General features: G+C 44.8%; 1 protein-coding gene across 1 annotated transcript in view; it reads right to left on the bottom strand.

Moving 5' to 3' along the window:
- gabbr2 (gamma-aminobutyric acid (GABA) B receptor, 2) overlaps positions 1-13262 on the bottom strand; it is a 163065-nt gene that overhangs the window by 32610 nt on the left and 117193 nt on the right. The window lies entirely within an intron of this gene.

Here is a 13262-nt window from a genome sequence, read left to right as displayed (position 1 = left end):
ACAGGGGTTAAATCCAATCTCACTGTGCTCCTCTCACAATGCCAAAAAAAAACCCCTCTGGGCTCTTTTGAAGAGTCGACTTTGGAAATGACAGGAAACAAAATCACAGGTTGGGAGAGGAGGAGCAGGGGGTGAAATTCACACGCGCGCAAACACCCGATACATCACTCAGTTTGGTCAGAACGTATCTGTCACAACATCACATCACAGACAGATGAGAGAATGGCACATTATTTACTACATATATCCAATGACAACTGGCTGAGTGAAACCGTGAACCTGCAAAGGAAAACTATCTCTCTGGAGTGAGCCAAGTCAGGCATTTCCCAACGGTCTGACAAACCAAAATGTTAGAGGTACGGCCACCTCAAGTGACAGCTTCAAAATCAAAATTAACAGCTGCTTATATAAGCAGTACACACAGCATGTGCTTGTTCTGGTCCATCAGTCAGGTCATTTTATATTTGCAGTGCCTGCATTTTCAGCAAATTCAACCTGCTAAGATTACGGTTGCAGCAGTTTTTGGAGCCATTTCTTACACGCTCTGCGTGCTCTCCATGCACAAATGCACACACCTACACCCACACGTTTCCACATACTTTTAACCCAAATACCAGTAAGCACCAACACACACACCACAACAGCTTGTTTCATCCAACTCCAAAGAGTTAGGGGCAGGAGAGGGACTGGCGTAGTGCCAGCTTTTTGCAGCGGCATTGGGTTTAATTATCTGACCTTCCTGTCGACTGGCTCACAGGCTCCCTGCCGATGGCAAGTGCTAATCAATGTCACCCTCGGCAGTGTGATGATAAGTAGCCATGACACCCCTTATTCTCCCTCTCTCTCACTCTGTCTCTCATCACATATCTTCAACTTCATCTCCCCTAACGTCTCTATCTCAGTCGTTATAGCTGGTAGGCTCGCAGCTCCCTCCTTTTTTGGCTCCTTCACTCTCCCTTCAACTCTTTCCCCACCCATCTCTATATATATCTCTCCTTTCAGCCTTTTTCCCCATCTCACACACTTCTCTCCCCCTGTCCTTTCTTCACCTTTCTTTTTGCTTTTCTTCCACTCTCCTCTCTCTGTCTCCCTCGAGTCTCCTTGAGCCCCCTATCACTCTTTCCCTGTCCTCTTGTCTTCAGCCTTCTATAGTGTTGTCTACAGTGTGCCGAAGGCTCAAGGTCTTGTGTAAAAGAACTCTTCCACTTAGCTGAATGTATTTGTATTCCCCGGCTCATAGTGCTGAGGCAGCACCGGTACTTTGTTCAAGCAGTGGCGAAGTGCTCTCATCTCCCCATCACTGGTCGACCTTGGTGGTCTGCTACACCTGCTACACTTCTTGGAGCAGTGGTGTATGTGTATGCTTAGTGTGTTTATAGCTGTGTAGAACTGGGTAGTGTCTGCCATTAACCTTTCTCTAATTGACCCCTCCTCTCACACCGAGGCACCAAAGTGTCTCAGTGGTGCCTCCTTGGGGCTCTTGGCAGCTTGTGAGTTCACACGAAAAGCGATTTGGAATGAGATTGAAAAAATAGTCACCAGTAGATCTCGCAGGTCTCATCTCACACAGCTGCTGATTTATTCATGAATCTAACACTGTGGTTGGTAGTTTACAGCATATTTTGGCTGAATTACATTAAATACAGGACGACTCTGGGCACATTCATGGCATGTGGATGCATGCTATGACAACACTTAGGTGTGATATCACTGGGCCACTTGTGTTGTATTGGGTATGCTGTGCTAATTAAGGGACGAGCATGTTTGTAAAAAAAGAAGTAAAGGAGAAAAAAAGAAAAATACCATAAAAGGCTCATCCCATGCCAAGTAAATCTTTTACTTATCAAAAAAGTACAAAGTTGTTTCTTATAGTTAAAGGCACAAATTTGTGCCAAGTCGATTTGCAGTCAGTCAAGAACCACATTGATTGAGGCTCCTGGATGTCGCAAAGAAAAAAAAAACAATCCCCCACCTGGTTCAAATCCCAGGCAGCACTAGTTTGAGTTTGGCCAAGTGTTGCATGGCAAGCCAGTTAAGGTCAAACAGCATCCTTGGCGCAGCACTAGTGACTGCTATGGGCTGTCTCATGCTGTCTGGATGAAGAGTGGTGATTAGTAGCATTAAGGCTGTGGTAGTTTCTCCCTCCAATTTGGAAGAGGAATGGAAAACACAGAAAAACAGGAAGGAGTCCCATAAAAGACAAACCACACTGGCTTGTTAAGGTACAAAGGCTAAAACCTTTTATCAAAGTGGTGTCAATATTCAGCCATTTTTTGTTAAAGACAAGAGCTGTGCACTAATTGGTCTGCAAGTTTGAAAGAATGTTAAATGAAATAATAAACAAACCTCTAATGAGCTACAAGGTTGCTCAGTGGAGAGCACCCATAGGAATAAGTTGACTGGGTATTTGGCGGGGCTGAGGTTCGGGGTCAAGGGTTGCCAATTCACACTTTCTCGCAGTTTTCTGAATGACAACAAGGTTAATGATGGTCAAATGGATGGAGGGGCAGAAGAACTGTGAGAAACATTTGTGTCTAAGTGTACCTCATCATCACCTCACTGCCTCTGGGACCATCATCATCATCATCATTATCATCACCATCATCACATACAGAGTCATCGCCATCATCAAGAGCTGCATCACTATCCCGAGTCTCTAACTAATCATGTCTGAGCCTGTGGCCAGATGAGATGGAGCTGCCTTTCCCTAAACTCTGTGTGTGTGTGTGTGTGTGTGTGTGTGTGTGTGTGTGTGTGTGTGTGTGTGTGTGTGTGTGTGTGTGTGTGCGTATCAGCTGCTGAGCCATAATGGAATCCTCAGGGCTGTGGATGAGAGAAGACGAGGAGGAACACTGATGGATGTGTCTGGTCACTGATGGAGGGTGTCTCTGGTATGAACGAGAGACAGAGAGAGGGAGAAAGATGAAAAGAGGAAAGAGGAAGAGGCCGTATGAATGGAAGGAAGAAATGTGAGAAGGGGCAGGAGGCAAGAGGGAAGAAAAGATGGAAACAGAGAAGAGGATAGACAGCATTATATTGATACAAATGGAGGGAAGGACAGGAAGCTAGATTAAATAGCAAAGTGTGTGTGCGTGTGTGTCCACGAGTGAGATCATAGTAACAACATCAGATGACTAAAGGCCCAAAACACACACACACGCGCGCACGCGCACACACACGCGCGCGCACGCGCACACACACACACACACACACACACACACACACACACACACACACACACACACACACACACACACACACACACACACACACACATTTGTTTATGTGTGCATACATCTATACATGTGGTTAAATATCCAGCATCCACATTGGATAAAGCCATTGCTGTAACTGTGGGAACTCCTGACACCACTTTTCATTTGGAAGACTTCTAATTGGTCAATTGCATACTCCTCATGCTCAATCAGCTGTTGCCTAGCAACTGCAGTCTGGGGGAGCAGTAGCAGAGGAGCAGGGGGAAAAAAAGGGCTGGGCAAAAAGTGAGAAGAGAGCAAAGAGAGGTGCGGGTGACGGTGGAGGTCGGGGGTAATTTAGTGTGTTTGTGCTTATTTTGTCAGAGAGAAAGAGCGAAGGAAAGATATACAGACAAGTGAAAGGAGAGAGAGAAACCACACAGCACGTAGAGATGGAGAGAGTGTAAAAGGAGGTAAATATTGCAACCCAATTCCATTTCTGACAGATTCACTTGAACAGGCTCAGCCATGCAAAACCACATGTCCAATTTACCAGCTAGAGAGTCAACAAACACTGCACCTCCGAAGCAGTCCTTAAGAGTGCTTTCCTGCATGATTCACTGATAGCGCTGTCAGTTCGCACATGCTGTACACTGTTGTCTCCCACAAGACAAACACCAGTGCACTGGCAAAGCATGGCAAGACACACTGGGTAAATATTCTCCACAAAAATGATGAAATCCAGTGTAAAATGAGACCTGAGCCATCCAGGTTCCCCTCATCTTTCCCTCCCCAGATAGATGGAGGCAGAGATCTCGACAAAATAAAACAAAACACAACAAACATGAAAATGCTTTCAAACTTCTGAGTAATGTTAACATGCTCGGTTGTTGAACCACTGCAGAGGGAAAAAAAAAAAATCACTGACAGCAAGTGTAACTACATCTCACTTTAAATATAGAAACAGTGAAGGCTGGAGTGCCCTGATGCTGATCCCAGCTTTGATTGGGTAAACATTCTGCGTAGCATTGAAGATCCTCTCACGATCCTCACCGCCAGCAAATTAATGTTAACTACCTTTACTGAGCTGATTTGAGACGACACATGTTGCATTTGATGGGTAAGTTCAATGAGGCCTTTTCTTTTACTAATGAGGCCACATTTCTGGATGCAGTCAGCTCTTAAATTGTCTCAGCTGTTTTCTGTGGTGGTGCCCACAACCATATCCATGTTTCTCTTAGATGATTAGGTGGTAGGTAAGTCGAATCAAGAAAAATGATGTTTGCTGGTTTAACTACTGCTGAGAGAATGATCTCGATTCATTAGAGGTCCTCTCACTGTCTCTCCATCTGACATTCTTACCCAGCTGTCATCTACCTAAAGCTTCCCACTGCACAAATCAATGAAAGAAATGAAAGAAAGTGCACATGAAAACACATTTAGCTTTCATTTTCATCAGTTCATAATGCAGCACTCTTTATGTAGGTTGAGGTTTTTGTGCTGTCCAGGTGGAGTAAAGTCGTGACTCCCTGTGCTGGAACATGGAAAAGTGGGCAGGACTATAAACAGAAGTGGGTATTCCCAAGGTAAAACCCATGACACACTTACTCAGACTACCTTTGGAGGACCTTAAAATAACAGGCCAACAACAGAGGCGCCATGCTGCTCTGTGCCCACCACAAAGGTAAGGTAAACCATGCAATATGTGCAGAAAATGATTTCCAAGAAGTCTGATACACTTGAGGTAGGTGTGTGGTTTCATATCAGCGAGATGATCATTACAGCTGAGTCTACTCTAATGGAGGCTTGCAGAGGGTTGTAAAAAAACGCAGCCACCTCCAGTAGAACCACATGTCTTACGAGAAGAAGAAGAAGAAGAAGAAGAAGAAGAAGAAGAAGAAGAAGACATCCTTTACTCGTCACAATCAACACAACATGCAGGGTTAGGGGGGGAAACTGCACACGCCATGCATATGTGAAATTCTTTCTCCGCTTTTGACCCATCCTTGGCCAGTCCTTCCTCCGTGGCAGCTGACCGGCTTTTTATTGAGGATACCCCAGGTTAGCACAGGGAGAACATGCAAACTACACACAGAGAGGCCCTTTTTCCTCGAGCAGCAGGCACCGAAGGCCTGGTGGAGGACACGCCCCCAGCGCCCACAGCGGGAATTGTAACCCAGGACCTTCTAGCTGTGAGGCGACAGTGTTGCTACCGTGCCACCAACCACCACCACCTTACATTCACCAACATTAGAACTTGATGCAATCTAATATTGCAGCACACGCAGGGACAATACTTTAATACAACCATAACAATGCATAACCATCCTTTTGGGACTGGCGCGCTCTCAGACATTCACACAGCCACGCAAATCACAAAGAATGTGAGAGCTCTATGTACCCTTCCCTTTTGTTCTCTCTCTCCCATCCTTCTCCCCTCCAGAGGTGGTCGATGAGAAAAGGCCTAGGTGGGTGGTGGTTATCCCTTAATGACCCAGTTTACTTTGAAAAGGCATTGATCTCAGCCAGCGCTTTACTCAGTGCTAACAAAGGAGCCTCAAAGTCCATCTTAGCACGGGCATGTGCTGCATGGATAATGCTGCAGACGACATTGTTTTTCATCCCGGAGAATAAATACTTTATGATTCTCCGTTCTTGTCATATCACATCTTTGTCTCTGTCATCAGGAATATGATTATTCCTGGATAAATCTGTGTAATTCAATTCAGACCTTGCTTAATCCATCCAAATCTGCGATCAAATGCAAAGGCTGGGGTGAATTTGATTTCTGTGTACTCTTTTCTACAGAATCTATGTTTCACGTCCCATAAGAATAGAATTTTGAGGATGGAGAGCCAAGTGGGTTAAACTAAATGTAAACAGGACTATCCATTTCCGCCTGCTTGTGCAGAGCAGGCTGATAGTGGAACAGGAGCATCGTGTCCTTCAGATGGCATTCACACAATCACCAGTTGACTGCAGTGGAGAACCTGTGTGACAGTGCGGGAGGAGGGGGAGCAACAACACTGAGGGCAGGTGAGCACGTGTATGTGGGTGTATCACTGCAGCGTTAAAGGATCACAAAGGATCTGCATTTTTAAGGTAAAAACTAACAATAAGAAATCCTGTACATTACTGGTGACTATTTCAAGAGCATACCAAATATGTTTATATTTTAACTGTATTTTTCCTACTACTGGACAGCCGCTAGTTTAAGAATGGTTTCGTTGTGGCATAAAAATCAAGGTGCGGTGTCTTTAAACTTGTTTGAGATGGGTAATTAAACACAGCGAACCATCTATCACATTAGTGAGTCCACATGAGTGTATATTACTGGGACCTGTGTACTGTGGTGCAATGCAACAAATGCAGCTTGATCGTTGCTGTCAGGTACATACAAGCTGTGGTAAAATTCAGTCAAAAACACTCAAAGTTATGATCTTACGCATGCGTGCACACTGCCTGGTCAACCTTGACCCACATAGGATCCCAGAGGAGCAGGTCACTCTTCTGTCTGAGTAGAGGAACTTTGGTGGCACATGTCTCAATCCCTCTGGCCACACATAGCACTTCCTCCAATTCACCGTCCCAACACCCAATTCTGGCTGGAACTGAAGACATGGCCGGGTGTCTGTTCCTCCCTTTGAAGAGGTGACACGGAATTGGAAAATTGATAGAGGAGGAGATGTTGAATTGAGAGAAAAAGGAGAGTGTGAGGAAAAGAAAGACCAGCATACAGAGAGAAAGAGAGAAGGGGAGGTGGAGAGACGAAAGAAGTGGAAGAAAACGAAAAGGGAATGTTCCAGGTCAGCCTGAGTCTTGTCCACCGCTACTGCTATCACAAGCTTGTTTTTCGATTTTCTCTGCTTTTTCAGTGGGGTCCCAGGAGAACGAACAGGCCAAATGAGGAAAAGCATGAGAAGGATAGAGCGAGATGGGAGCAGGAGGTATGGGGTAAGAAGGGATCCGTAAATAGAAAACAAGCTCATAACTCGACTCTGATGGACAAACGTCGCGCAACGGACAACAGGAGAGGAGTGGATAGATGACAAAGGTGGAGAGCAAGAGAGCGTGACAGTCAAAGTAAGCAAATTGACATGGCGAGGAAAAGAAAACACAATAAATAAAAGAGAAGGGATGGAACGTGAGAAAACCTCATACCTGAGGGAGTGGCAGAGAGTATGTTAGCAGGTCTGTGAGAGGACTCTGGGAAAAGCCAGCAGAAGTGAGAAGAAGACGGCCAGAGAAGAAGAGGAAGGTCTTGTGCATGTGTTTTCAAGCTATGACTGAGCTGAACTAAACTACATACATATCCAAAGTATGATTACTGAAGTCACCTATTGCAGAGGTCAGAGATGCCTTATGCTGCATTAACACCAAACTCTGAAAACAGTATGCAGAGTATATGTAATTTAAACTATTGTAACGGAGGTGAATAACAAAGCCAGGATTATTGTGAATAGTGACTCATAAAAGGTGGAGTCAGGATATGATTACACGAAGATAGCAGCTGTCTGCTGTCAACTTCTGATTAAATCATAAATACAAATTACAACAGATGCAAAAACTAACCTTCTCATCTGCTGTCTACAGCATATCTCTTGTCTACAATGGCTTTTACCTGTTTTCAGAAATTGTGTTAATGACGATGTGTTTTTCCTATGACAGTACTGTGTGTAAATATTATGAGAACAGATGGGGTTTCACAGCCTATCAGCAAAAGGTATAGCAACTTAATGTAAGCATGGCCACTTCAGATGTATTTTAATGCCAGAAGTAAAAAAAGGGAAACACAAGATTTACATAAAGGTCATCATCTCAGCATCTCATGAAGAGAAATATTTCCACATTAAATGCTAGTAGTGAGTCATATGTTGACTCGCTATTATGATATTGGGACCGGATGAGTGCACTGCTGGAGCACGGGGTGCACTGGAAGCAGAGGGAAATCTCTGTGAGAGCTCATAAGCGCCTGCATGGAAATATGCATGGATGAGCGCGTATGACACCTTTTCTGCTCCGCTCTGTCACCGATTATCAGCCCAGCGCAAGGATTTCTATGCAGATGTTTGAAATATTCTCTGCATGTGTTTCCATCCTGAAGTGGGTGCCCTAACCCGCTATTTTTGTCTCACGGATCAACAGTGCCGCTCTCTGCGTTATGGATGTCAGAAACCATGGCCGTTGCCATGGTGACGCTACACTGCAATATTCTTTTGCAAGCCCGCCTGCCGATGCTCGCAGCAGCTTCCAAGGCGGGAAAAACGACAGAGGAGGGAGGGGAAGCGAGAGGAGACAAGAGGACAGACTAGAGTAGAGGGGGTCTGCGGCAAGATCCGCCAGAATGCTAATCATCCTTTCTAGGCGGTTTGTCCTTCATTATGCAGGAGACAATGCCCGGGACAACAAGAGAGGGCGTTAATGTGCACGTAAACACACAGACATATGCACAAAAACATATCCATGCATGAGCGGGCACATACATTCCACACATACATACACAGGCTGAAACACACAAGGTCATATTCATGGGGACACATATACACAATGCAACAAACACAAAAATGAGCCATCCAGATGTACACACACACACACACACACTTCAACACACGTGTGTGCACTGACACTGCAACATGTGTCAGTACTGCAGGGCTTAATCTGATGGCAACCAGCAGTCTGCCCTGCTGCTGGAACATCCACGCCATTAACAATTGCTCAATTATTAACGAGCCACAAAATGGATCTAATTGCTCACTGCAGCCCAGCGTCTCCATCAGCATTCCCTGGATGTTCCTGGAGCAGCCAGAGTTATTCCTGCTCTCTGTAAGCTCTCTGGGGGCAAAAAAAGAAACTGATATGCAGAATATTCCCCGTATTGCACCAGTGCAAAGAATCAGGGAAGACATGGAGCTGTAATTACCATCTTGGCCAAATTGCCTTTAGTCTTATCGACAATTTTAGTGAATTTGGCGTATGCGGTTGTGTTTTATGTACAGTACATACTGAAGTGCAGATCACAGGCTGGGATTGATTTCAAAAGGTGCAGGACAATCTCAAGGTTACAAGTCGTTTCTGTTGAAGACGTATCATCTGCATACTGTAATTAAAATAAGACTCAGGGGTCACTCTCCTCTCATTTTAAAGACTCAAACACTTAACTCCCTACATGATCTCTTGCCCTTCCTTGCTTTTATTTGGGAGGGTATTAAATCAGTCATGTTTTATGAAGCATTCCACAAGGATCTATTGTCAGCCTCTTCACAGTTTCATCTCCTTGCTAATGCTAATGAAGGATGCAAAGGGGGATGCCCTAGTTTTGCTAATGGTAGCTCATTAAGCTTAGCTTGCTGGACTCAGAATAGCGGGTTCACCCCTGGTGATGCAGAATATTGACCTTGTCCATGTTTTAACTGGGTAAATCCTGCTGCTACAGCGTGAGCGAGATCATTTTACCCAAAATCTCAAGTACACACAGTTATCCACTTAATAATATTTAAATGTACCCATATCTGTGCCCTGTGGTGAGCACTAGCAACAGTACCCACTTCAGTGTTCTACAGTGCATTTTTCTCCCAAGCACACACTCGCTTTGATGATCATTCCTGAGTGTCTTCCCACTTTATGCAGACCCGAACTCAAAAAAACACAACTACTGTGCCATTCGTGTAAACAATGTGTGATTACCCTTGTTGCTTCTGTGTCAACAAGGAAACCCTCCTGTGTGATGGTTCAAACAACAAAAGCAGTGAACTACCGAGCACTGTGACAGTTCAAGAACACACCATTGTCATATGGCATACCCTTGGGTACAGCAGGTAGATTCAGCTCTGTGTATCCACGGCCAATGTTATTCCCAATCCTCCACAGTGGGGAAGGGAATGCAAGGAGAGAGGCAACTCTTTCTCACTCCCAGAGCGTCAGATACCGACACTTTGTCACAACTGCTGGCGACTCATAAAGAAACACAAGGTACCATTTATTTTCTGTATGAGAAGCACCAGGCTTTCAACTAACCGCAATGTAAACTCATCAGTGATTATATTAGACGCTCAGACCACAGACTGTCGAACATGTTCTCATCCCAACTACACACAAAGCCTTCCTGCCAGAGAGTTACAAACCCATCCATCCACCCTACCTCTCTCTATTTGTGGACTTTCTTGCTCTTTACTATGTCCCCTTGCTCTGAGCATCTAATATTGCTGCAGATGCATTTACAGTGGAGTTAGCTGAAAGCCCGGTGCATCTGCATGAGACGCTTAGTAGTGGTGACAAAGTGTTAGTATTTGACGCCCTGGGAATTAAAGACCAAACTGAGGGTAGAGGGGAAACTCTGACAAAGACAAAGCGAGAGACAGATGGAAAGAAAAAAATGAAAAGACAACAGAGAGAGGGAAGTCACAGGGGAGGGAAGATCAAGCATGATGTGAGAGCTCACAGGAAACTGGGTAACTAATGGGCCTTCTCCTTGCTCCAATTATTGTTAGTCAGTCAAAGCTAGTACTCAGCCGGGTAGCTCACCTACTAGAGAGCCAACCATGTATTAAGGCTGAGTCCTAACAGCAGCAGCCTGGGTTCGATCCCAGCCCTCTCTCCCGTGCCTTTCCTGTCTTTCTCCAGCTGTCACTATCTTAATAAAGCAGAAATGCTGGTACTTACTGGCTTCTGGCCCTACGGAGGCCATTCACCGTGTTCCTGTTCCCCATCCCCATCCCCAAGTGAATGTTCAGACTGAAAATAGCACTGTGTTAAAAAACACAAAGGCCTACATTTGGTGGGGGCTTGTTGTTACAGGCAGCAGAGAGAAAATTAAATATGATCCAGTACAGTTTGACAACTTTGTCAACTGGCATTGTGGCAGACGTTGATCCAGGTTGACCTCATTGAAATGGAGGTTTGCTATTTGAAAAAAAATTGAAACGTTGTCTCTCTGAACGAGGCCTCATTCTGTTTATTAGCATAAACACTGTTTTTGTCCATACTGTGTTTTCGTCTTTCACTTCCTATTTGGGTTGCCTTCTGGTTTCTGGTCCCACCTGACGAGGCCGCAGGCGCTGGGTGCAGAGGCGCTCCAGGCTGCCTGTCCCCCAGCTGAGCCCCAAGGGTCCACTGCTTCTGGTGCTGGAAATCTGGCAGGCTGGGCAGGCATATGGAGCCTCTGCCTCAGCCCAGGCATGCAGATCCACGACCCCAAGGGGGATGCAGACTCCTACATTGAGTGGTTAATATATTCACAACACTCCCCTGGCCGGGGGCTTAGAGTCTGAAAATACTCCGCGAGGACCCGACTGCACACACTGACAACATTCACAAATGAATATGTTAAGCAAGGCTTTGCTACACCCTTTAGGCAGGCTTAAATATATAAGTGGCTATCATCACAAAGGAAATCCGGCTTTGTCTAGAGTTGTACAAATGTGCTAAGTATACCTTCAGAGTACGCCAAAAGGAGCACAAGAATGTAAATAAGTCTGGCAGGATATCATGCATCTCTAAACTAGTTTCTTCCTCAGAGATCTCCCACAGGAATCGTTTCATCAAGGACTGAGACAGAAAAAAAAATGAAAAATTGGAAAGGCTGACCTGCTCCCAGAACTCTTAGATAAGCCTTCACAGGATTTTCATTTAATTGAAGACATTAAAAAGTCAAAACTGGGTGCAAGACAGTGTCAGCCACCCTTCCATCCCCCGCAGCACCTTGACAACAAGCAAGCAAACAACATGAAAATCCATTCAACACAATCAAAAGAAGTCTCCATAAAAATCCTCCATTGGACCCTGCCTTTCACTGCAGTGACCCTCTGAAAACCTCTGTTTAGAAGAAGGGTCAATGAGGATCCGACCAATGCTGTTAATTTAGGAGGACTTGTTAGGAAAAAAATCACTTTGCAGCATCCACCTTCTGTGAGCTTCAGATGATTCAACCTCAGCTGCAGTGGCATAATTGCTCCTGCTGGTCTGTTGTTAGCAGCAACATTAAAGTAAACACAATCACTCTTGTTCCATTGAGTTATGTGTCAGTACCCAAAGGGAATAATCTGTAACAAAGTAAAATAGATTTTTCAATAATGTTATTGTTACTTCAACAGACCCAGTGACATGGACAGATCAAGTAAAGTCTTTTGCATAGACCACACAGATGTACATTCAAATGCACTTCATTCAAGTCAGAGTCACACACAGATCAGTGCCTGTCCCAGATGTACAGTATCCCTCACTGCACCAGCTCTCTAACCCATTTTACCATTACACTGCATTAGTTGCCGTCGGCCTAATGCGAGCCCATCTTTTTGTGTAACAACTTAATAGATTGAGGAATGAATGAGTGCCGCAGCCTCTTATGTTTAACCACTGGAACGCTGAACCATCTATTTAACGGCATGAGCTGATATTCCAGAGATGTTTTAATATATGCAGCTCGAAATCATCCTGACTCAAGCATTTAACCCACCATCTTTAAGCAGTCTGCTGGACACACCAGTGTTAAGACAGATCTACCGAACAGTGAAGCCATACTGCATAATATTTCATACATATGGAAAAAATAAAAAATCAATCTGCTACTTTCACCAAAATGACTAAATCCTCAGAGAAAATAAATAAGCAGCTGCGCCTCGCTAATTCACTGACTGCATTCCTTTAATACCGCTGACAGTTATGTGCTAACATGTCATACCTCACCGAAAACACCCTTCATACACCATCAACCTATAATGCCAAAGCTACAGTATGTTCATTTTAGCCGATTGGGCGCACAGCTAGACCAATCCTGTACCAATCCCAGAGAATCTGAGTGCACTCTAACCAATCAGAGCAAAGCAGAGTTCATTTCTACTCTACACCACGCCACCTCTCCAGCAAGGAGAGAGTGATGCCAAGTGCCTCTTTTCCAACAGGCCTTGCCAATGTCTCACATCCAAGCTGGCAAATGTCCGTCCATGGGATGAGCACAGGAGGCAGCAATGGCTCACATCCTGACCCAAAAATAACAAGCACAACAAAGATGCTCGCGCTACAGCCCAGGGCGGACATTTTGTTTGCCTAAACTCCAAATACACAGGCATTTTA

The sequence above is a fragment of the Chaetodon trifascialis genome, chromosome 17 (assembly GCF_039877785.1).
Source record: "Chaetodon trifascialis isolate fChaTrf1 chromosome 17, fChaTrf1.hap1, whole genome shotgun sequence".
In the NCBI taxonomy this organism is placed as follows: domain Eukaryota; kingdom Metazoa; phylum Chordata; class Actinopteri; order Chaetodontiformes; family Chaetodontidae; genus Chaetodon; species Chaetodon trifascialis.
This window is presented reverse-complemented; position numbering and strand designations above follow the sequence as displayed.